The sequence below is a fragment of the Sinohyriopsis cumingii genome, chromosome 16 (genome assembly GCF_028554795.1).
Source record: "Sinohyriopsis cumingii isolate HCF-2022 chromosome 16, ASM2855479v2, whole genome shotgun sequence".
Taxonomy (NCBI): Eukaryota; Metazoa; Mollusca; class Bivalvia; order Unionida; family Unionidae; genus Sinohyriopsis; species Sinohyriopsis cumingii.
The window spans coordinates 32,289,777-32,311,885 of record NC_142976.1 but is presented as its reverse complement, the minus strand read 5'-3'; the positions used below and the strand labels follow the sequence as shown (position 1 = coordinate 32,311,885).

Here is a 22,109-nt window from a genome sequence, read left to right as displayed (position 1 = left end):
CAAAACTTAATTTCTCACAATATATGTATGTATGTATGTATGTATCTAAGTGTGTGTGTGTGTGCGTGTGTGTGTGTGTGTGTGTGTGTGTGTGTGTGCATTGTAAAACAAGTGCGAAAAGTATATAAGACCGTAATATATTTACTTTATGATCTAGCTCTCTCATTATATTTACTACTTATGAAGATCATTTCTTTTGGCGCTGTTTGTATATATTTCGCTAAATGAAAATAAGACACAATAACATTAGCGATATAGTGTACAGAGTAAATTTTCCCAATTTCATCATGCCAAAACAAGTGATAAGATTTTCAAGTACTGTTTTATATCTAGGAATTCAAATGCTTTGAAGGCACATTTTGAAGCGAGAAAGTCCTAAAAGCATTTGCTTTCAGTTTAATCTAAAAAAACAATATCAACGATAACCTATAGTGTGGACAGACGGACATAGAAACGTAAGCTCGGATGCACACGCAAACGGATGCCAAAAGGTGGTGACTATGACGTGCTTCCGGTTGATAAAATAAATTGTTTTCGTCATGTGATAAATAAAATCTGAGATCTGCACTCGTTTTCCATAAATGTTCTGCAGCTAGTTGAATAGTTTCCATCTTTGCGGGTGATATCGTGTCATAAATTGCATTTGGAAGGTAATATTTCATTTGAAATGGCTACACAGTACTTACGCTATGTAATGTGCTGGACCTTGTCGTATTCGTTTTCATTCTTGACCGATCTCATCAGTTGAGAATAGTTATCTTGATCTTGCAAGCTATCAACAATATATATATATATATATATATATATATATATATATATATATATATATATATATATATATATATATATATATATATAGGTATAGGTACAATATTACTTAGATTTCTTAGCCATTGTTTAAAGTGATGACCTGTGCTATTGCGCTTTGGCTATTAACTGGGAGATTCATACTTATCTTTCAAAATATAGAATAGAATACATTTACACCATTATTTCTCAGACGCTAACGGATAATGTGATATACCATCGTAATAAGTATGATAAAGTTTCTATTTCTTTTACAGATCTATTAGATATAATAAAAAGAGTAAATAATTATGAATATTAAGAATGGTGTGTCGATAGTCTTTAAAACTAACAATAAATCTTTTTATCTAAAATGAAGGAGAAAATATATACTTAGTGCAGAAGAGGCAGACGATGATGATGATGAAAATGATCAGAAGCAGGAGGGCATATGTGTGATTTTGTTTTACTGAAAATACCTTTTGGACACAATGGAAACTGGTGGAGCAGTCTCTGAAAGAAAAACGTTGTTCTGCTAAATTGCATTTATACTTTTTTGTCATGAAACTTACTTACGTATATTATAATGCCACGCCCAATAATCGCATGATGTACGAAATATGTAATCAATAAGAAATTCCTCGCCACCCCAAACCCCACTCCATTACGAAATATATAATACACAGTTATTAAGTATTAGATTAATCCCATTAATTATTTCACAACCTTTAGATCGACATCTAATGCCATGCACAAACTCGCAGTAAATTAGCGAGAATTAATTTTTGGGAAGGATTCTGTAAATATTGATCATAAATTCATGTAAATTAGAACTATATGTTTACCTCTTTCTTCTGCATCCAGTTCAGTCACTGCTATATTATAATAGGTATCTTCGGTTTTGGTGGGGCCACTGCTGAAAGTAACAGCAATGAATTGGCAGGTTATGCGATCAATACATGTTATTGTTTTTAAACTTTTCAAAATGTTATTACATTGGATACTTATTCACAATACTTTTGACTATAAATGTTAAGCTCTAGCTTCAAACAATAAAATTAATTTGATACTTTAAGAAAATCTGCACTGTATCACATATATATGCAATTATCAAGTTTTTCTTTATCTCTTTTTAACTAAAATGTTCAGATTTGAAAACATGAAAATGTAAAGCATTCTAAAACTGATCCCACAAACGTATGAAGCAGAGAAATAAATTTCTCGGAAATTAAGCTATTGTAGCAACTATATATATATATATATATATATATATATATATATATATATATATATATATATATATATATATATATATATATATATATATATTCCTCTTTATCAAATATCATGATTTATCGAACTTTCATACATTTGCACGTCTAATAATCACCCAATATACGTACAGCTCTAAAGATGAGTATAGTGATAAATGTATTCGTCCAATCAAAAGCGTGGTATAAATATCGGTATCCCGTCGTTAGCGCGCAGGTCAAAGGCGCGCCGACAAAAGCGCACCGACAAAAGCGCGCAAGGAATAAATTATAAGTTATTATGTCAAATAAATAAGCAAATACTCGCTATTTAAAAAATAGCTAATATTATTAATATGAGTTTCAGTGTATTATTTCTATCACTATTCAAAATGCAACGCGTTATGTGCATAATCAAGACACAAAAAAGGCAAATCAATTATAAATATTAATATGATTTTCATTTTGTTATGCCTATCATTTTTCAAATTGCAACGTTATGTGCAAAAACAGAGATTGAAACCAGTACCTTATTTCCACTCAATATTAAGAGTGTACACATTTTTATGTCTGCTCACTGGAAACAGTGATTCAAACTATTATTTTATTTCATTCGAAATGATACATTTATCAATCAAAGTCATAACAGACTACAGGCTTATAGTTTATGCTGCGCGCTTTTGACGGCGCGTATTGGACGGACATATTTCGCTGCGCGCTTTTGTCGGCGCACATTTGTCAGCCCGCTTTTGACGTGCACGCTTACGACGGGTTGCCATAAATATCATATATACAAAACGACTACATATTACAGACCTCAACGAATTTCTTTTCCTGGTAGCAACTGAAAGGAGAATTGCAATGGGATTTAGTATCAGCAGATAAACAGTGCAAAATTTAAAGAAAACTGATTTAGAGAGAAAATTAATGAACATTTAAAACCTAAGTATTGAATTTAGCTATCTGACTGAATAAAACAAAGTTTGTTTTATAGATTGTTTAATCAAATGTTGAATATCTATATTTAAAAGTATAACCAAGCCATGCGTGCTTAATCCTAAAATAAATATAATCCATTTAGAATTTAGGTATACCTGATGCCTATAGTTTAAAGAATGCAACACACACACAGACACACACACACGCAACCCCCCATATATATATATATATATATATATATATATATATATATATATATATATATATATATAAATATATATATATATATATGTGTGTGTGTGTGTGTGTGTGTGTGTGTGTGTGTGTGTGTTAAGTAAAATTAAAAATAAACAGATATAAATGTATTTATTTCATCTATGTTTAAGCCATTCTCATTTAAGTCAGTTCAGTTCTGGTACCTCAGATAAGTCTGTTGTAATGGCACGTCCCCATCATTCGCTACGCGCGAACGCAATTAATCTCGATCAAATTTACCACTGGAAGACTATATGACTTTAGCGCCATCTAGAACTACCCATGGTCGGGATAGGCTTCGTACGTCAGATACACGCACCAAAATATGTGAGTTGAGATAGATATTGCTTGTAACATGCGAAATGTTTAGGAAAACGTGTGTGTGTGTGTGTGTGTGTGTGTGTGAGGCTCTAAGACTCTTTTATTGTATGGAGTTTGCACCGACCAATAAAATGATCAAATATGTTGATGAACGAGGGTTATGTATACCATTCTACGGAAGAGCAATGCCAAAAGAGCAAAATGCAAGTTATTAATTAGGTCGATTCAATTCGGTAGCGGGTGTCGATGAAATCCTGTTTTCCTGCCAGACATCTTCTCGATTGTCGATTATGGTTAGCGTGTGGTGGGGGATAATTGTGGGTGAGTACGAAGTGACGTTGCTATCAGACGGTTATAATATTAGAAATGAAGATTAACCTGATGAAAGTACGAGAATATTTGTGAGGAATTTTGCCGATTTAAATCAAAGAATGAAATCAGTATTTATCAAATAAATAAGTTAGTATGTTCATTTCATTTTAAAGAACCCACTTATTCTACCCTTTACTTTCCTCATATATACTGATTACTGCATAAAGATTTAAAAGGTGCCTTTACGTGTTTTCTAATAAACTTACATTTACGTCTGAACACTAATATTAGAACAGTAGCTGCTGCACCAAAGACAACTCCACCAATTCCTGTCCCTACAATAGGACCGACTTCGTTTGTGGCATGGATAACGGCTCTTGTATCTGAAGCTTTAATGCAAATATAAAGATGAACGACAGTTTCGCTTCAGCACCATATCAGAAATATAATAGGATGACATGTAAAAATTATATATATATATATATATATATATATATATATATATATATATATATATATATATATATATATATATATGTGTGTGTGTGTGTGTGTGTGTGTGTGTGCGTGTGTGTGTGTGTGTGTGTGTAGGGTATTTGCTATCAGTATTATAGGTCTACGTTTGTGGCTTTGTTTAATTTTAGAGATTATTTGTTGATTGTGGGGAGTCAGAGTTGGGAAGATATTTCTGAACGAGAATAATTAGTCAACGTATATGATTCTACTCCAAAATGTACAGTATTCATGAAATCGTATGACGTTATGGATTAGTTTCGTAAAATGGACCCTCCCTAAATTCTGGACATAAGGAATTCTCTGGCTAATTTTAGGTATACTTGTTGAGTTATTTGACATATCATTAATTCTTTGAACTGGGTGTAAGGGTCATATTTTCTAGTGCATGGCGTGAAGTACAATATTCGGTTTTCGAAGACTTGCTAATGAATCATGCACGTGTGAAAAAAGAACAACCTTACAAAGGTGAATTTAGTTTCGTGACGTGTGGTCATTTGGTGATTAAAACAATTAATTGTAATATTTGCGCGTTAAGAACCCTTCACTTGACGACTGTTGTCTTGAGGTCCTTGGAAAGAGAGGAACAGAGACTGTCAAAGATATATATATATATATATATATATATATATATATATATATATATATATATATATATATATATATATATATATATATGTGTGTGTGTGTGTGTGTGTTCCAGATTAAGCAGGCTCGCCAGAATCATAGGTCGATAGCTAGCAAACTCTTGTTTCCCGATTGATTTATTCGTGTGGACGAATGGATAAGAGGAAGAATAGTAGGCAGAGAACGAGACGAATGCGTGCAGCATGAGGAAAAACAAATATGGATATTCCGTACTTAACGTGAAGAATGTTATAGCAAAAGTGAGACGGTCATGCGGGCATTCAAATTCGAATATGCCACAGTACTTATTCTCAAGGAATTTGATGATACACACATTTAAATGGCAATTATTCACTTATTTGAATCTTCATACATCCATATTCCTATGGAAAGTCATTATTTTCATTGCGACATACCCACGCCTAACTCAGTGTTAAATTATGTGGACATTTTTGGACAAGGTCAACCTAAAGCTGTGATCCAAAACAAACCGCATTGAAAGTCACCCGATGTAATGTCAAAAGCTCTTGACGAAATAAATCGTAGTTCCCTGTTATTCTTTATGACTGACCCGACGTCTTTTTGACCCAGTTTAGTACCTGGCCATCATTGTAAAAGTCCAAAGCAATCAGAAATTTTAGCATGAAATTTTTGGATGACACTTAAGGTGCATAACATTCAACAATCTGGAGCCCATATTTTTTGGATAAACTTTTCACAATATTACATTTTAGAACAACTACTAAGATTTCATTTCATTTCAGTATATGCGTCGACATGACCACATTGAGATACACTTTAGTTATATGCGGTCTCACCAGTACCAAATTGTTTCTCAAAGTAGTAAGCGAAGCCCGATTCTAAAATATGTATTTTGCATGCTGTAAGATGCGACTTAATGAAGGAAGGAGTCGTTGTGGCTCAATGGTTGTCGCAGGACTCTGGACAGAAATTATGTGGGATACGAATACTTACAGCAGCTTAGACCAAGTTAGTTGCAGTGGTATGTTGCTCAGTAGGCACTTTAATCGCCTTGGCACAGAAAACCTACTTATAGTGCTGGACCAACTAAACATATATAACTATCAATCTAACAATAAAGTCATGAGCTTATTCCTATTATACTGCTCTGAGACAAACATAGTGAAACTCTTACTAATACCAAGTGTAAATTGCAAAAACATTTCACAGAAAAGAGTAGCAAGAGTAAACCATCATTGCTATTATTGTTTTGTAGCCTCGATATTTTTCTTGCCTTCCAACCTATCATTATATTGATACATATATTATAAAGAGAGAGAATAGCGCTTCTCCTGACAGCAAGTGGCATCACGGGGGAGGGGGGGGGGGTGCGGACAGCGCCCGGTGACACCATCAGAGGGGGTGACACCAAAATGAGTGTCAATAAAAGTTTTACCTTTTTTGCAGGAAAGAGGTCCATGGGGTGACACTATGAGTTACCGCACACGGTGATACCAACCCTAGCGACGCCAATACTGACAGCGCATATTATTTATTGGATACCTGATAAGATTATCAAATATGCCAATTGTTGAGTCCTGCATGGAATAATATATTACGTTCTTATATGTTTGATCATATTAATGCACTTGTCTCTCGGTCTACACACACACACACACATGCAATAAAATGAAATCTGAAATGGAAAACATATTTTTTCCCACTCTTAACTAATGAAAGATTTTTTCCTCTTTGCAAAATTACTGCCAGGTGTGATTTTCGCGATCATCATTTTCATTCAGTTACAGTTCACTGCAGTTAAATCTGCAATAACAAGAGCATCTGGTGGATTCTATCTAAAATGCCAAAAGGGACTATGAACAAATAAGTAGAATCAATTTTGCATAAGTACTAACTTTGTGATTGATGTAACCGAAACGACGTGCTTCGAATCATACGTTTTGAATTATTTAATAATGTATTTTATGCTACTCGAAATACACTAATGCAAAACTTTGTATTATATGAAGTAAACATTTCGTATTTACAGTAATGTTTAATGTTCGCTTGTGTGTATCTATGTAAAGACCAGTGTGATACTGTGAAGTAGGCGTTTTAGTTGTTATGGCTTTTCCGATGCAATTAGCCGGCGCTACATATGATTCGGTTATTAACCAACTTTGCTACATACTGTATTCCTCTTAACAGAGGGCACCATAAATAGCCGATCTGAGCGATTTGTGTCCTACCTTCCGGTGTCAAAATATGCATAAACAATTTTCAATAATGAAAGAGAAGCCATCAGCTAAAATGCGTAATCATTTTTTTTTAATTTACAGGCATGACTAATTTGCATAGTCAATGCATTTGATGACCGTCGCAAATGTAATCTTTAATTTAATAATATTAACACTTATAAGAAAAACGTTTGATGTCAGTACTAAGAAATTTCAAATAATGCGAATTGTTACAAAATTTGTACAGATATATTCTAGTAATAGGATGATATCTGGTAATAAGGGACGTTTGTAGAATGATTCACAGTTAGTAGAAAAGTTCAGTGCATTCTCCTTTACACGAAGCAAGCCATTTAAAAGCTAACAAACTGTATCTGATGCAGTCACAATACTGAAACATTCCATTACATTCCGCTAGACATCAAGTCAAACTTACGTCATCTGATTGCCTTCAAATTGCATCAGACACGATCACGATATCAAGACAAGAAAGGAAATAGTCATATACAAACACGAGAAGGTAACTGAACGTCATATAGCGACACAGGAGTAGTATAGTGGGGCCGTACAGGGACTATGGAAAACCCAGTCAAAAAGGTATTGGGGCTGTATCGGGACAATATGACTTACCATTAATACAGGGACAATAGGAATGGAACAGGTGAGGTGACATCATGGTACTGAAGATTGGTAACAATGTAGCAAGGGGCTGACCTCAATCGGGACCAAAGAGCGGAAATAAAACCTAGAACGCTTGGCGGGACATAGACATATATAACACGTACAACATACAGACACAGATGGATGAACATCACTCCATCACGCAAACAACTATACTACCGACTAAAACAAATTTGGCAAGAAAAGAAATCTTTTTGAGGCATATCAATGGCTCTGAAAAAAGCTTTCGGGTTCTTCTTCATTTTCTTCTTCTCCACTTCTTCCATCATCTCACTTTCTTAATCATTCCCTTCTTCTTCTTATTTTCCTTCTATGGCATCCAGTCAGGATGTCCCACGGATCTAAACGTTTCCTGAACCTTGATCCAAATTTGATTCAGTCTTTCAAAATCCTCTTTTTTCTTTATGTTGTCTTTTTCCTTTTTCTCCTTTGCCCAGTTATCTTTTATTTTCTTCACCTCCTCTTTTAGTACCTTTCTCATCATTTCTTCAGCTTTATTTAATTGGTCTAATCCCCGCTTCACAAAAGTCAACTCTGTCAAATTCAGTATTTGTTCTAAAAAGTACTTTGATGACACCATCAAGTGCCTCCTCAATGTTCCAGCTCTAACATAGTTTGGTTTAATGAAGCCTCTTAATTTCTCGACTTCCTCCTCTATCATGCCATTTACCAGATCTCTCGCTACTTTTAGACTGGTCACAAAGTCTAGGCTATCTTGAACACTTCCATTCATCTGCAAGCCTTTCCAACACATAGGGTCCATCCACAATCCAGTACCAACTGCCTTTAAAGTTGTTAAACAAATCCATTTTTCCTAGGTGTTGTCGAGTCAACGCTGAGGTAGTCAAACTGGCGACCGCTATGATTTATATACTTCAAGTACATACGTGAAGGAAAACATCCCTTACACTCACTTCATATCTTATCTATTATCCACACATTAGTGATGACAAAACTATTATATACGATCCACAAACCCAAATATTCTATCCACACACGACAAGGAGAAAAAACAAACCCAGTTATAATATCCACACACAGAAAGAGGAAAAAACAATCACAAATATACCATCCACACACGGGAAGAGAGAAATAAAACACAATATCTACTATCCACACAAACGTACGCGAGCTCATACAAACTCAAAAATATACTATCAAAAACCCCAATATTTACTATCCACACAAACGTACGCGAACGCTTACAAACACAAAATTTTACTATAGACACAAACGTACGCTCACTCATACAAACACACATTCTACTATCATACAAATATACGCACACAAACATACCCACAAATACACACACAATCACATTAGCAAAGGAGTGGGTGTTTATAGTCACTACTCCACATTCACACAAATTGCCAACTTCAATAGTGTCTTTTCTAGAGAATTGGGGTAGCTCTGAGAAGGTCTATTTGTTTTAAAACTACAGATGCACCAGCTTAATTCTGGCACCTCCCAGGCCGGGCTTCACAAACACATCAGCGGTTCCAATTGTTGTCCCATTTCACATTTGTTCGTGGGAGCGCAGATGGGGCTTGATTGGTTTCAATATCCCACTCGTCCGTTTGAGGGATAGTGAAGACTTGTTCCCTTCTAGTATGCGGCCTCCTTATTTCATTTTCCCAGTTTTCCGTCTGGAGGATCACGGCTCTTAGTACTGGTGGTAGTGGTTGCTGTTGTGGATGTTGTGGCTGTAGCTGACATGCTTGTGGTGGTGCTGGCTGTGGAGGTGTCCTCACCTCAGACTTGACCTCACACAGAGCCCTTAGCATAAGGTGAGGCAGGAATCTTTCTTCATTATATTTCTTCTTTTTCCTCTCCTCCTCCTCTTCTATTCACGCACTTTCTTCTATGGTCTCCATGGCCAGCTCGCCCAGGAGGCGCCTGGCATACTCCAGGTGAATCTGAAGTTCCAAAAGCTTGGTGAGTCTGATGATCATTTTGTTCACAGTTGATGAATCAACGATGGGAAGCCAGATCGACGAATGTTCCCTTTATATTTGTCAAGCGCGGATGTGAAGAAAAGCCATCATCTGATAACAAAACGTACAAGACCCATATCATCACCCAAAAAAACATGGAACGCGCGGACCTAAATGAAACGCTCACTTTTTACCTACAAACACTTACTATAGACACAAACACATGCTGACTATTATTTTACAATCCGCGGCAAAGAAGTGCTTATAGACACACTTCTAACAATGTCAAACAAACGAAGTACTTATGGACACACTTCTATTTTTGTAACTTACTAACATACCATTGGCAATTGAATTATTATCTCTTTTCTATAGTATTGGGGTACCCCTGAAAAGGGCTGTCGTTTTGTGAACGAGGATTTATGGCTATCTTTTATCGTCTAAGAATGTTTGTGTCCTCTGTCTGGTTGCTGCTGCTGTTAGTTGCTCTCAATGCTTTCTCTGCTTTTGAAGCCTGTACTTCTCCGTCCAATCTTCTTCATGGAACGCGCGGATCTAAAAGAAACACTTACTTTTTACCTACAAACACTAACTACAGTCACAAACACATGCTGACCATTTTTTGACAAGCCACGGCAAAGAAGTACTTATAGACACACTTCTAATAAAGTCAAACAAAAGAAGTGATTCTGGACACACTTCTATTTTTTTAACTTACTAACATACCATTGGCAATTGAATTAGTATCTCTTTTGTGAACCAGGATTTATCGCTCTCTTTTATCGTCTAAGCACTTTTGTGTCTACACGGCAGTCGACAAATACTCTGTCTGGTTGCTGGTGAAGTGACACACCGCAACTGAATCACTTGACTTTATCCCCATCGCCCAAGTAGAAAAATCCAGCTCTGGCTACTTCTTCGGGGGTAGGTCCTCCCAGATATTTATGCCATTTTCCTTGGAACGTTTGGAGTCGACTTTCAAAGTTGCAGTTTTCAGGCAAACGCACAGGGAACGAATATTAGTCTTTCACGGGTTCATTTCGATGAGGGTACGGTGAAATCCGCAAGGGTTTGCTCAGTTTTTGATGACATCCCTAGGGTGGTAGCTGTATGGTTTCACGTGGAGGATGACATTGACCATGAAAACCAGTAAACAGTCCAGGATAACGAGAGGCATCGCTTTCGCATCCGTTAGGTTTGACACGCACAGCATGGTAGGTGTAGTGGTAGTATTTTAAGTCATAGTAAAGTTCACATGGTGATTTACTGCATCGCTGAGATCACAACGTACGGCATCGCTTTCATCGCAAGGGACAGCATTGCACTCCACTTGTGAATCACTGAACTTGTATGATGTCTGTTTGAAAGGATTCGTTTTTCTCACTTGGTCTTGATAGTTACAATGAACTATCGGTCTTAGACGTTGTACCTTTTCATATGGTGGCCAATATCGACGTGTCCTTACGACAAAGTGAAGTGATTGGGAAGTAGCACGTAATTCTCGTACACGATCCGATACATTTTTCCAAGGGTCGACTCACGATTTGGTGTGTGGGTAAACGTACAACCTTGTGCGGCTCATAGGTGGTCACTTTACAATTTCCATTCTGTCCAGACTGCAAGGCTTCTTTCAATAAGCCAAAGTTCACCACTAGACTGGTTTGATAATTGAGTTCAATCCTTTCACTTTACACTCGGTGCGCACTACTTCTTGTGGGTTACGTTATTCGTAGCCGTAATGTTTGGGACCGCCACTAGCAAAATTTAGAATCTTGTCGTCGGGGTGTTCGTCCGTCCAGGCTCCTGATCGGTCTCCTTCGCTGTTAGGGTGACGTTGACCCAGGCGATCGATGTAGATGCAACTGTCCCTGACAAAGTACAGGACACGGTCTCCTAACAGTTCTAAAGCTTCGTACAATTTTAAGCCATCATGGGTTGTCACCTAAGCCGCAATAATGTTATTTCCAAGTTCTTCGCCAATTACAATGTCAAGTTCTTCTTCGTAATTGACTAGGATCAATTCCTCACAAACGACGTCCACGTGTTTCATGTATTTGGTTTCGTCGTGAATCATCTGGAAGTAGCGTGAAGGTTACGTCAAATAATCAGTATTGGGTAAACACGGTCGTTGTGCCATTTTACTCCACAAGCAATTTAACATTACTTAGGCAAACGATCGTCTTCCTTCGTTTTCCTCGACGTGGTCTAAACTGATGCATTCCTGCTCGCAGTATTTCTCTTTCAATTTCGTTTGGTCTTCGAGAGTGTCGCACTAGGAAGGATAGCCTCTGACGTCTTGTTTGAGTTTTAAAAAGGTATCCATGTTGTCTGCGAAAATGCCTTTCTGTGTCTAGTCGCCCTTGTGGTACTGTTCTGTCTTAGGAAAGTGTTACATTTCGTACACTTCTAACAGTTTCTCTCCCAGGTCCAGAGTTTAAACACTTCCACGCTAACCCAAGTTCACGTCAAGGCACGTTCTTCCTGAGTGTGCTAGGTTGCACGTTCAGGCACTAGTACGACACAAAGGAAATATCAGTTTTCGTTGGCAATGGTGAGGAAAAACATGATGGTAAAGGTCCGTGGGAGGCAAGACTTTGCACTTGATCAATCCTTCATATTGTCGAATTTTGTCCAGGTCGGTGTGTTTCGTCAGCAATTGCGGGTGCCCTGATGAAAAGCGACAATATTTGCACACGTAAGGATAAAGCGAACACACGTCTAAGTATTTGGTTTCTTCTCCTTTCTCCTCGTCGGTTTGGTACAGCAAACACGTGGCATTAGTCCGTCCTCCGTACAAACTGTCCCGTGTTTTCCGTGGGTCCACCAACTTGTAACTTTCCACGATGCGTTAAATCAGGATCGGTTTTCAAACGGTGACCGTACTCGTGTTCCCAAAGTTCCACCACTTGGTATCCTTGCTGTTCTATTTTGAATCGCCGCTGATAGGTGGCTTGGTACAAGTCTTCCATGGTCCGGTGTAAAAACTGACTTTTAGCGCCACGTTCAGGGTAACAAATGGGACACACGTGAAATAAGCAACCGTTAAACTCGTACATGATCTTGGGGTTTTCTAAGTCCAAACCATCCATCGAATACATTCCAACGGTCTTTTCGCCTCCCCCATTGCGGCCATATTGGATATATTTGTCTTCCTTGTCGCACAAGTAATGTAGCCAGATTAGGGCTTTGACCGAGTATTGACGTTTGACAAAGTTCGTCATTTGAGGGCTTATGGCAGCCAGGGTGTTTTTGGGCATAAATCTTTGGCGGTACACTAAAGAACACGCTTTGGCGATAGTGCAGTCTTCTTTCAAAGATCGATCCCTCCGTGTTCAATGAAATGTTCTCGAAATTTCCACTCGAAGGGCAGTAAAATGTCCACGTCGGACCGAAAATACTTTAACATTTCGTCCTGAAAGTCGAAGGGATCTGAGATGTGAGTCTGGTACCAAGCGTAGAAAGCTTCTTGTTGTTCGGTGAGCATGTTGTCGGGGTCGTAGTCGTGAGCCTCAGACCAAATGGGGTAGAACGGCATGTTGATTGGCTTCGGTAGTGAAATATTGTGGAAATAGCATTTGGTCATTTCTGTCATTCCAAACGTTTCAGGCATTCGACTCAAAGGCATGGCCAAGTAACTCATCGAATCTTTAAACTGCACTTGTCCCACTTGCATGGAAATGAGTTTAGGTCGGTTCAAAGTCACTTAGTACGTTCGGTACTTTGTTCTGTATAGTATCTCAAAAGAAAATGTCCATCGTATCCCGAGATATCGTGAGCCATCACCGTGGCATGGCGATGGCAACCTCCATAACGTTCGATGTCCTCTTGGCTCCACTTCTCGTCGATGGCGTCTAAGATCCATTTGGGCAATATCTGCTAGCGTATTCGGTCCCCGAAAGATTTTTTCACGTCCTCCATGAATCTTGCTGCAGTTTGGACAATGACTAAATACCGGTTCTTGAACGCATTTCTCGCACGTTCGGTGAGCCACGCAGAAATTAGTTATGCAATTGCCAGTCTCTTGCATGCATTTGAAATAGATAAAGATGCAATTCCCTTTCTTCTTGTAATCTTCTTCCTCTTGGTATTTGGAATGGTATTTTTGAATGTAGTTTTCGTGTTCCATGTCCACGATTTAGTGACAAATGTGACATCGTTTCTTTCCTGAACATACGTGTGCATTGGCATTATTGGTACGTATGCCTTGTCCACAAGTAGGGCACAATTTCAGGAGTTGGCATGCACTTTTCTACTGTGAACTTTGCATCTTCAGATGTTATTGGTAATAGGTAGGGCTGACAAAAGTGTGCTGACAAGTTGGGCAATGTACTCGTTCTTGCCCTTCGTCAAGACAGGATTGTGAGGCCAAGCATCCCTCACATTTCGATCCACAATGCTTGTGTTGATCTCGATTGCTATTGCCATAGTCACATTTCTCACAATAATAAGTGTATCCCAGGAATGAAGCGTTACTGGTGATGGTATTGAAATGTTCATCGTGATGATAGACGTGAATTTATTTTCCATCTTTGAGATCTTTGCCTCGAAACAACAGAGGTCCGCACACTTCTTGAGGGTGTACTTTCAAGGTATAGCGTGGAACCAAGAGATCTTGCAATTTTTGCATTTCAGGAATGCCACATGTCTTTGGATAACCAATCTTTCTGTAACAGTAGCTCTACTTCACTTCGTTATTTGGCTCGGTTCGTTTTTCGAATGTTCGCCCAGACTCTTTTCAATTCTGCCGGGCTAAACACATCGGGTCATGAGCGTTGTTAATTTGAATGAGGCTATGCTTGATGCTGCGAAGTTCGTCAACCAATATCGCCGTTTTGCGTACTGTCGCTTGGGAAATATAAACGTGGGTCATGAACAGTGATGTTTTTCCATTGGTGATGTGAAACTTGTCGTTGGAATATTGCACGTGTTGAATCTTGTCGATGACTTTGGAAGGTGTCAGTTCTGCCGGGCTGCTAAACTCGATCAAAATGGGGGACTTCAAACTGTCGTGGTGAATGGAAAGTCTCAGGCGATCGTCTTCTTTGACTTCACATTGCCGTTTCAGTGTGGTTAACAAAGAATCCCACACCTCAGTGATGAACCCTCTGTTTTCGCCAACGGTACTTCGGACTTGAAATCTTTAAACTTCACCGTGTACGTGTAAGCTGTAGTTCTAACTTTTCTAGTGGAGTGCTTTTCCGTTTCTTGAATGTGAGAGTACTTTTGAGTAGTTAATGTTGTGAACTTTGATTGGGTGTAGACTTTCTGGGTCTGGATTCTGGCTCACTCATGTCATCTTCAAAATCGCTGGCGTGAATTTAGCCAAGACTTCAGCTACTGTGCGAGGGGATAAATCACGTTTCTGCCTCTTACTTTCTTCTCCTTTCTCCACAAAATGATGCAATCGTTTCATCTTGACTGCACAAAGTCAATGACTACATTTTAAACGCCATGGGACCCTATATCCATCTCAGACCAGTGTCTTCCCTCCTAGTATTCATTTCACTCGCAAACTGACCAGAAAGATGGAAGACCCCACACAGATCAAACTTCTGATCAGAGCTTTGCGAGGTGTCATACGAAAGGTTTTTTCAGACAAGCCGACGGACTAATCTTCCTTCTTTCGAGATAAAAGTCCAGATACTTGATATATCTGTAATAAGAGAGGGCATTGGGTTATAGAGTGTACAGACCGTCACAAAAGCAAGACAGTTGTCAGAAGAGACAAAAGTCAAGATACCTGTTTTCATTGTCATGAGAAAGGACATTGGTCTTCAGAATGCTTCAAAAATGCAACAAAAGCAAGAAGAAGAGAGGGGTTCAGAACAGGAAGAAGAGGTACCCTCCCAAAAGGAAGAACCCAGACACATCCAGAAAGAGAAAATAAATAAGAAAAGAAGACGAGGAGAAAGTGAGGAAGAGGAGGAGGAAAAACATGTGAAAGTGAAGAAATTCAAAACACAGAGAGTGACAAAATACACAGAATGCCTACTTCTGGACTTGCTCCTGTCACTGATTTAGTAGAAATCACTAGATGTGGTATCTCAGGTGTAACAACAGGATTGGGCTCTTTGGCTGGGGAACTTGTTCTCTTGGCTCGCATTAAAGAAGTCTGATATATTTGTTTCAAACTCCTTAAATCTGCCAAAATGTCTAAGAGTACTGTCACCGTTTGACTTTCACTGTCCTCCTTCTCTCCTAGACGTTGTTACTTCTCTGCTGTTCCTTCTCCTTCCTGTCTTTCCCTTCTTTTTGCTTCTCTTCTTGTTGTTGATGTTGAAGGAGAAAAGCTTGTTCTGCTTCTTTCTGCTGCTGTAAAAAAAGCTCCAATTCTTTTTTCAGGTCTCTGGTTAAAATCGTCGACGTGTGGTAAAGAAGGAGAAGGTGGCGAAGGTACTGGTATTGGAACAAGTTCTTGCGAAGAAAGAATATCCACTAAATCCCAATTAAAATCGGTCTATTCTAGAAGTAAGACTATGCTGACTTTGGTAGCCACTGCTATACCATCGCTTCTCCTTTCCACTACCGGTGCACCCCAATTCATCGTCTTAATTTCCGTCATGTTTGAAAATTATGTCGCATTGATTCACTGCGCACAGACGGTAGCGCATCTATATAGGAATGTGACATTACAGACAGCTCCCTTCGGACTGTTAGACAGACTCCACACTGTGATTGAATTTTGTAACGCGTGTTTGGACTGGTGAAAAAACTCAATCCATTTCGATCCGCTCTTCCACTATAAATAACAGCGGCTTACTGCATTCACTTCACCTGTTCTCGTCACAAGACGTTGACAAACGTTGAATCATCTACTCTCATATCGTCGATGCTGTTCAACCCGGACTTACCCATTATGTCAAATCATCATGGACAATTATCCAGATCACCGATACCAGCATTTGGAAAAGAATAATAAATGTGGAGAGAAAAGACTGTCTGAAGAAAGACCTCATCTACGGTTCAGAAGTCAGAAGAAGTTTGAGGAAAAGAAAAAGACCTATGCAATATCATCTGTGTTAACGGAATGATGTTAATAAAAAACCAAAGACCCTTTTCAGGGCCACTCATATGCCTCGAAAACATTTGCTTTCTTGCCTAAAACATATTTTAGTCGGTAATATAGTTGTTTGAGTGATAGAATGATGTTCATCCATCTATATCTGTATGTTGTATGTGTTATATATGTCTATGTCCCGCCAAGTGTTCTATGTTTTTTTCCCACTCTTTGGTCCCGATTGAGGTCAGCCCCTTGCTACATTGTTGCCAATTTTCAGTACCGTGACGTCACCTCGTCTGTTCTACTCCTACTGTCCCTATAGTAATTGTAAGTCCTATTGTCCCTATACAGCCCCAATACCTTTGTGATTGCGATTTCCCTTGTCCCTATAAATCTTGTCCCTGTACAGTCCCACGACCTTTTGACAGGGTTTTCCATAGTCCCTATACATCCCTACTATATTACTCACAGGAATAAAATTGAGTCATACAGATTCACAAGAAGGTAACTGACAGTCATATGGAGACACACAATGGAAATTGACCTTCATACAGAGGCACAGGAAGGTAATTGACAGTAATACCAAGAGACAGGCAGGAACTTTACAGTCATATAGAGACACAGGAAGGAAATTGAAAGTCATAAGTCGGTGTCTAGGCGATACAGCCTATATTAGAATGTCACCTAGTAACAATCATTGTACATGCTATTCGTGAATATCAAGTGATTTGGGACAAACTGTTGTTCAGTAAATTGAAATTGAAAATTGAGTTTTATCGTTCAATTTTGAAGAATTTAGACGATAATATCCTTCGACATATCGGGAGAGGGAGATCGTCAAACTTATAATTTGAGACATACCATAACATGCCTGTGAATTGATGTAAATTAGCCTTGCTTGACATCATGATTGACTTAAATTTTCTATGTAAACTATCGTCTGCGTCCAAAAGCAAAAGAAACGTTTCAAATCATTATAAAACATTATCTACAAACAAACAAAAAATGATGGCACAGGAGAGATGAGTCAGACGTACATTTTATACACACGTTGATTTGATAAGAGTGGTGTGCTAAGTATTGTAGTTGTTCTTTCTTGTTTTATGTTTAAACTACGATTGAATTATAACAATTAGTTCTTAAATGCAATGAGTGCTTCTAAAATGAAAATCCAAAGATATATATATCTTTGGATTCTTAAAGTAGCTATAAACAACTTTTCAGTCATATCGCTACGATGTCTGCAGTGTGGCAACTCATAGTGATGTCTAGCACTGGGGCATCATGCCGCAGACATGTAGCATCATGTCCCACTCAGCTACAGTATCCTGATACCAGGTTGACCAGTCCTAGCACTAATCTCTTAATACTGAGCGTCTAGCGAGGCAGCTGCTAGTACCATTTTTATAAGTTTTTGGTATGACTTGGCCTCTAACCACTTAGGTCACGGGAGCAGTCCCATAGTGTTTGCTTAATGGGTATTTGTACATGCTGCTAATATGAGTTTTAAACAAAATTAATTAATTAACTAGTAACAAAATGTACATTCAAAACAAACGGGTGGTAAAGGTTGTGTGTGTGTGTGTGTGTGTGTGTGTGTGTGTGTGATTAGGATTTTTAACGTAGCTTTAACAATTTTTCAGTCATATTGCTACAATGTCTGCAGTGTGGCAGTTTATAGTGATGTCTAGCACTGGGGCATCATGCCGCAAAGATGTAGCATGATGTCCCACCCAGTCACATTATTCTGACACCAGGCCGACCAGTCCTAACACTAACCTCTTAATGCTGAGCGTCTAGCGAGGCAGCCGTTAGTACCATATTTGTAAGTCTTTGATATGACTCGGCCGGGGTTGGAACCCACGACCTCCCGCTTTCGAGACGGACACTCTAACCACTAGGCCACCGGAGCGGTGGAAAAGGTTAAATATTACATCAATTTAGTAAAGATGGATAGCAATAACAATAAACAAAAATAACCCTTCAAACGGAACTTAGCATACAACCGTAAATTTATGAAATCGACTTCGATTCCTCGTGTGAAGAATCTTTATCATATCATGTGATATAAGAGATGTTGTGCTAACGCATCATGTAAAAACATACTTAAATAGAACTAAAGTGAGATTCCAGCAATTCAAACTTTCAGTACAAATAGGCAAAAAACATAAAAATGCAAACAAACCGTTTGCTTGTTCATTGTTTTCCAGCAGTGTTACATTCAAAAGGTCAGAATAATTTCCTCTTCCAATCGATGTGAAGGCAAACATCCGAAACAGGTACGTTCCACGATGTGCGAGATTTTTTATTACTGCTGCATTTCTGGCGTCTATTTCAACAATGTATGACATATTGGTCCAGTTGTGGGATGCACCCAGTTTTCCTTCCAATACAAACGTTTGAGTGTGTCCGTCACTATAGCCAGGCATCCATGACAGGACGATAGTGTCAACTGTTCGATAAAGGACGGACAAATGCGTCGGCTTATTTGGGATACCTGTAGAATCATATAACCAGAAAGTATCACTCAAGTATCTTTATACATTCACGTTCATAAAATGAGTACAGACACTCTATTTTCTTTGTAAACACAAAATAAAACCTTAAATCAATTTAATCAAGTATAGAATGAATCCTTTTGACAAAACAACTTAGGAATCGAATGGATCCGTTCATCCAGCCATGCATGAGCTATGTAATAAATAACCATATTTTATTATATTATCTTTTTTATACGCGCAGTCAAGTAAGAAAATAAAGAAAGTTATTCAACCGAATTACCGCCTAGCCCTTCCCTCATGTCGTACAGAGACAATTCTTATTTAAACCCTTTTATCATGATCGCTTGGTTTGCACAGAACTGATAAAGAAATATGGCAAAACTCATTTCAATACAGATATCTGAATCATTTCCATTCTATTTTAACTTACAGGCTGTCAAGCTATCTTGGACTATGCTAGAATAAACGATTTTCTTGATATGTATGTCAGTTCTGCGCAAAATAATGATTTGTGTCGACAGTCATGAACTAGATGCAATTGTATAGTAGTTTCTAATTGTAAAACCCGTATACACATTGAAATGGACTAATTCGATATCTCACCTCTAATCCTCAAAACCGGTGATTGTGAGGAAACAGCAGTGTCCAGATCTGTGTTGTATGCTAAGCAATGTAGTTTCTGATCATGATTCTCGGGCTCAGGTGTAAACGTAAGTTGTTGACCTGTCCCAATAAGTTCTGAGCCCAGATACCATAAAAACGACGCTTCTGGGCGACTGACACTTGCCACACAGGTTACGGTCACAGCTTCTCCAGAATCCACTGAGAGGACAGTGTCGTTAATTGTCAGACCGTTCCTTGTCAAACTCACGGAAGTTATCCTCACTGCAATTTAGTGCCAATTGTAACTTGTGGGGTAAGTACTGACATGAGAGGGAAGAAATCATTTTATTTCTATAATACTGGTTTCGTTATTTATCATAAACAATAACTACTGCACTTAATCGTACCAAAGGTTAAACCCGAAACTTCGTTTAATGTACATACGCGAGAATCAAAAGGCGCGTGTGTTCATATATTCAACTTTTACACAAAAGCATTTATGGTGGATGATTGAAACATCTATAATTATGTACTTTCCTGTGTTTCAACACGGTTTCCAATCTTCGATTATCTCATCATCATGCCTAAAGAACGTGTTATGACCAGTCAGAATTTATAACGGTTGTTTCTGTCATAGTACAAGTGGGTCGCGTCATTTCACAGATCCGTTAATTAACTTTTGTCAAGATATTTGTCTCATCACATTTAACTACTGAATAATAAAATGGTATACTTGTGAAGTGGAAAAAAGACAATACGATACAGTCAGCAAGAGATTTTCTCATACAGGAAATAATGACAAACAAATATATGTATAGGGTTCCGTATGATAGTGATCAAAATAACAAAGCTGGTTTTATGTATAATGGATAAGTAAAGATAAAAATGTATGCTTATACGTAAAAGGTCTATTCCAAACTTCTTAGAAAAAGTTGCCATGCTGATCAAATATAACAAATATTTAACAAGTTTCTGTATAGATGCTCTATGTATTGAATACGTACCATTAACAAAAGCTTTCACGACATTATTGTTGTTTGCATTTACTCCTCCCGGATTGGCGCATCTCCAGTACGTATTGTGTTCTACCTCGTTTTCACCAGGGACTATCAAAGCTATCTCCGTTCCATTACTCTGACAACTATAGGTGTAGTTACGAAAGCTCGACGGTGTGCTGCTACATGTTGAGTTTATATATAACACCACTGCAACCCTAGATCCAGTTGTCTCCAAAGACAATGACCTAAAGAATATTGCATATTGGGTTTCGTTCTTCAGTGAATTGAAGCATATCAAACTGAACGGCCGGCCGTAGTATGCAATACCATTCAGTCTCAGGGTAATTTCTCCAGTTGCTGTAACAAGAGTGTCTAAAGTGAGTATGCATTAATACATCAGCTTGCACAAACGAAATACAGCTTCTGCTTATCAACTGTTCCCTGTGTAGCAGAAGATTTACAGTGACATCTCATATCAATTAATAGCTGTATAAAGCCAAACCCATATCCTACACGAAGAGAAACCATTATGCTAGGAGCTTGAGAACAATATATATATATATATATATATATATATATATATATATATATATATATATATATATATATATATATATCGGCATGCAAGCAAAATGGTCGAATTCCTTCATCAAACCTAGATATCCATTACATACACAAATTTATCAAAGAATATTTACACCGTACCAATATCTAATCTCTTTGTGTATACGTTTCAGTCGTACAAACGTGCCGTGCAACATGTCAACAAATCGTTTGCTTCAGTGTAATCAATGAAGCACTTACCGACAGGTATCATTTGATTTACAAAGGAATTATAATGCGAAGACAAAAATAAAGCGGGCGTTTCATAATATATTTAGCGCCCTCAAACAGCCTTTCAAATGGTTGAGTGGTGTTTATAAAATGTACATAAAGAGGTAGGTAACATCTAGAGCGTAAAGTATAACCCGTTCAAGAATATAGGCAAGGCGATGTAACGTTTATAGATTTTTAGTGACGAATGACAGACACCTTACATTAATGCATGCACTAACACGCGCCAGTATGACACTTACCTTGGTAATTGATAGAAAACACAATCACATACAAAGTAAATAACAAATGACTATCCATTATGTAGGCATTTGCAGTAGGTTTGACAACGGGGTAAACTGATCACGTGCGATTTCT

At 38.1% G+C, this 22,109-nt stretch overlaps 1 long non-coding RNA gene across 4 annotated transcripts in view; it reads right to left on the bottom strand.

Moving 5' to 3' along the window:
• LOC149780164 (uncharacterized) overlaps nucleotides 1-22,109 on the bottom strand; it is a 33,759-nt gene extending 11,650 nt beyond the window's left edge. Inside the window, exons 1-5 of one of the 4 annotated variants that reach the window (XR_016415014.1) lie at nucleotides 21,995-22,109; nucleotides 2,853-2,880; nucleotides 1,632-1,702; nucleotides 1,266-1,299; nucleotides 687-772 (exon numbers count right to left, since the gene is read on the bottom strand). This is a non-coding gene — a long non-coding RNA (uncharacterized LOC149780164). Of the gene's footprint in view, nucleotides 1-686; nucleotides 773-1,265; nucleotides 1,300-1,631; nucleotides 1,703-2,852; nucleotides 2,881-4,129; nucleotides 4,260-21,994 lie in introns of those variants that run through there. The other 3 variants (XR_016415015.1, XR_016415016.1, XR_016415017.1) reach the window with 3 other exon arrangements.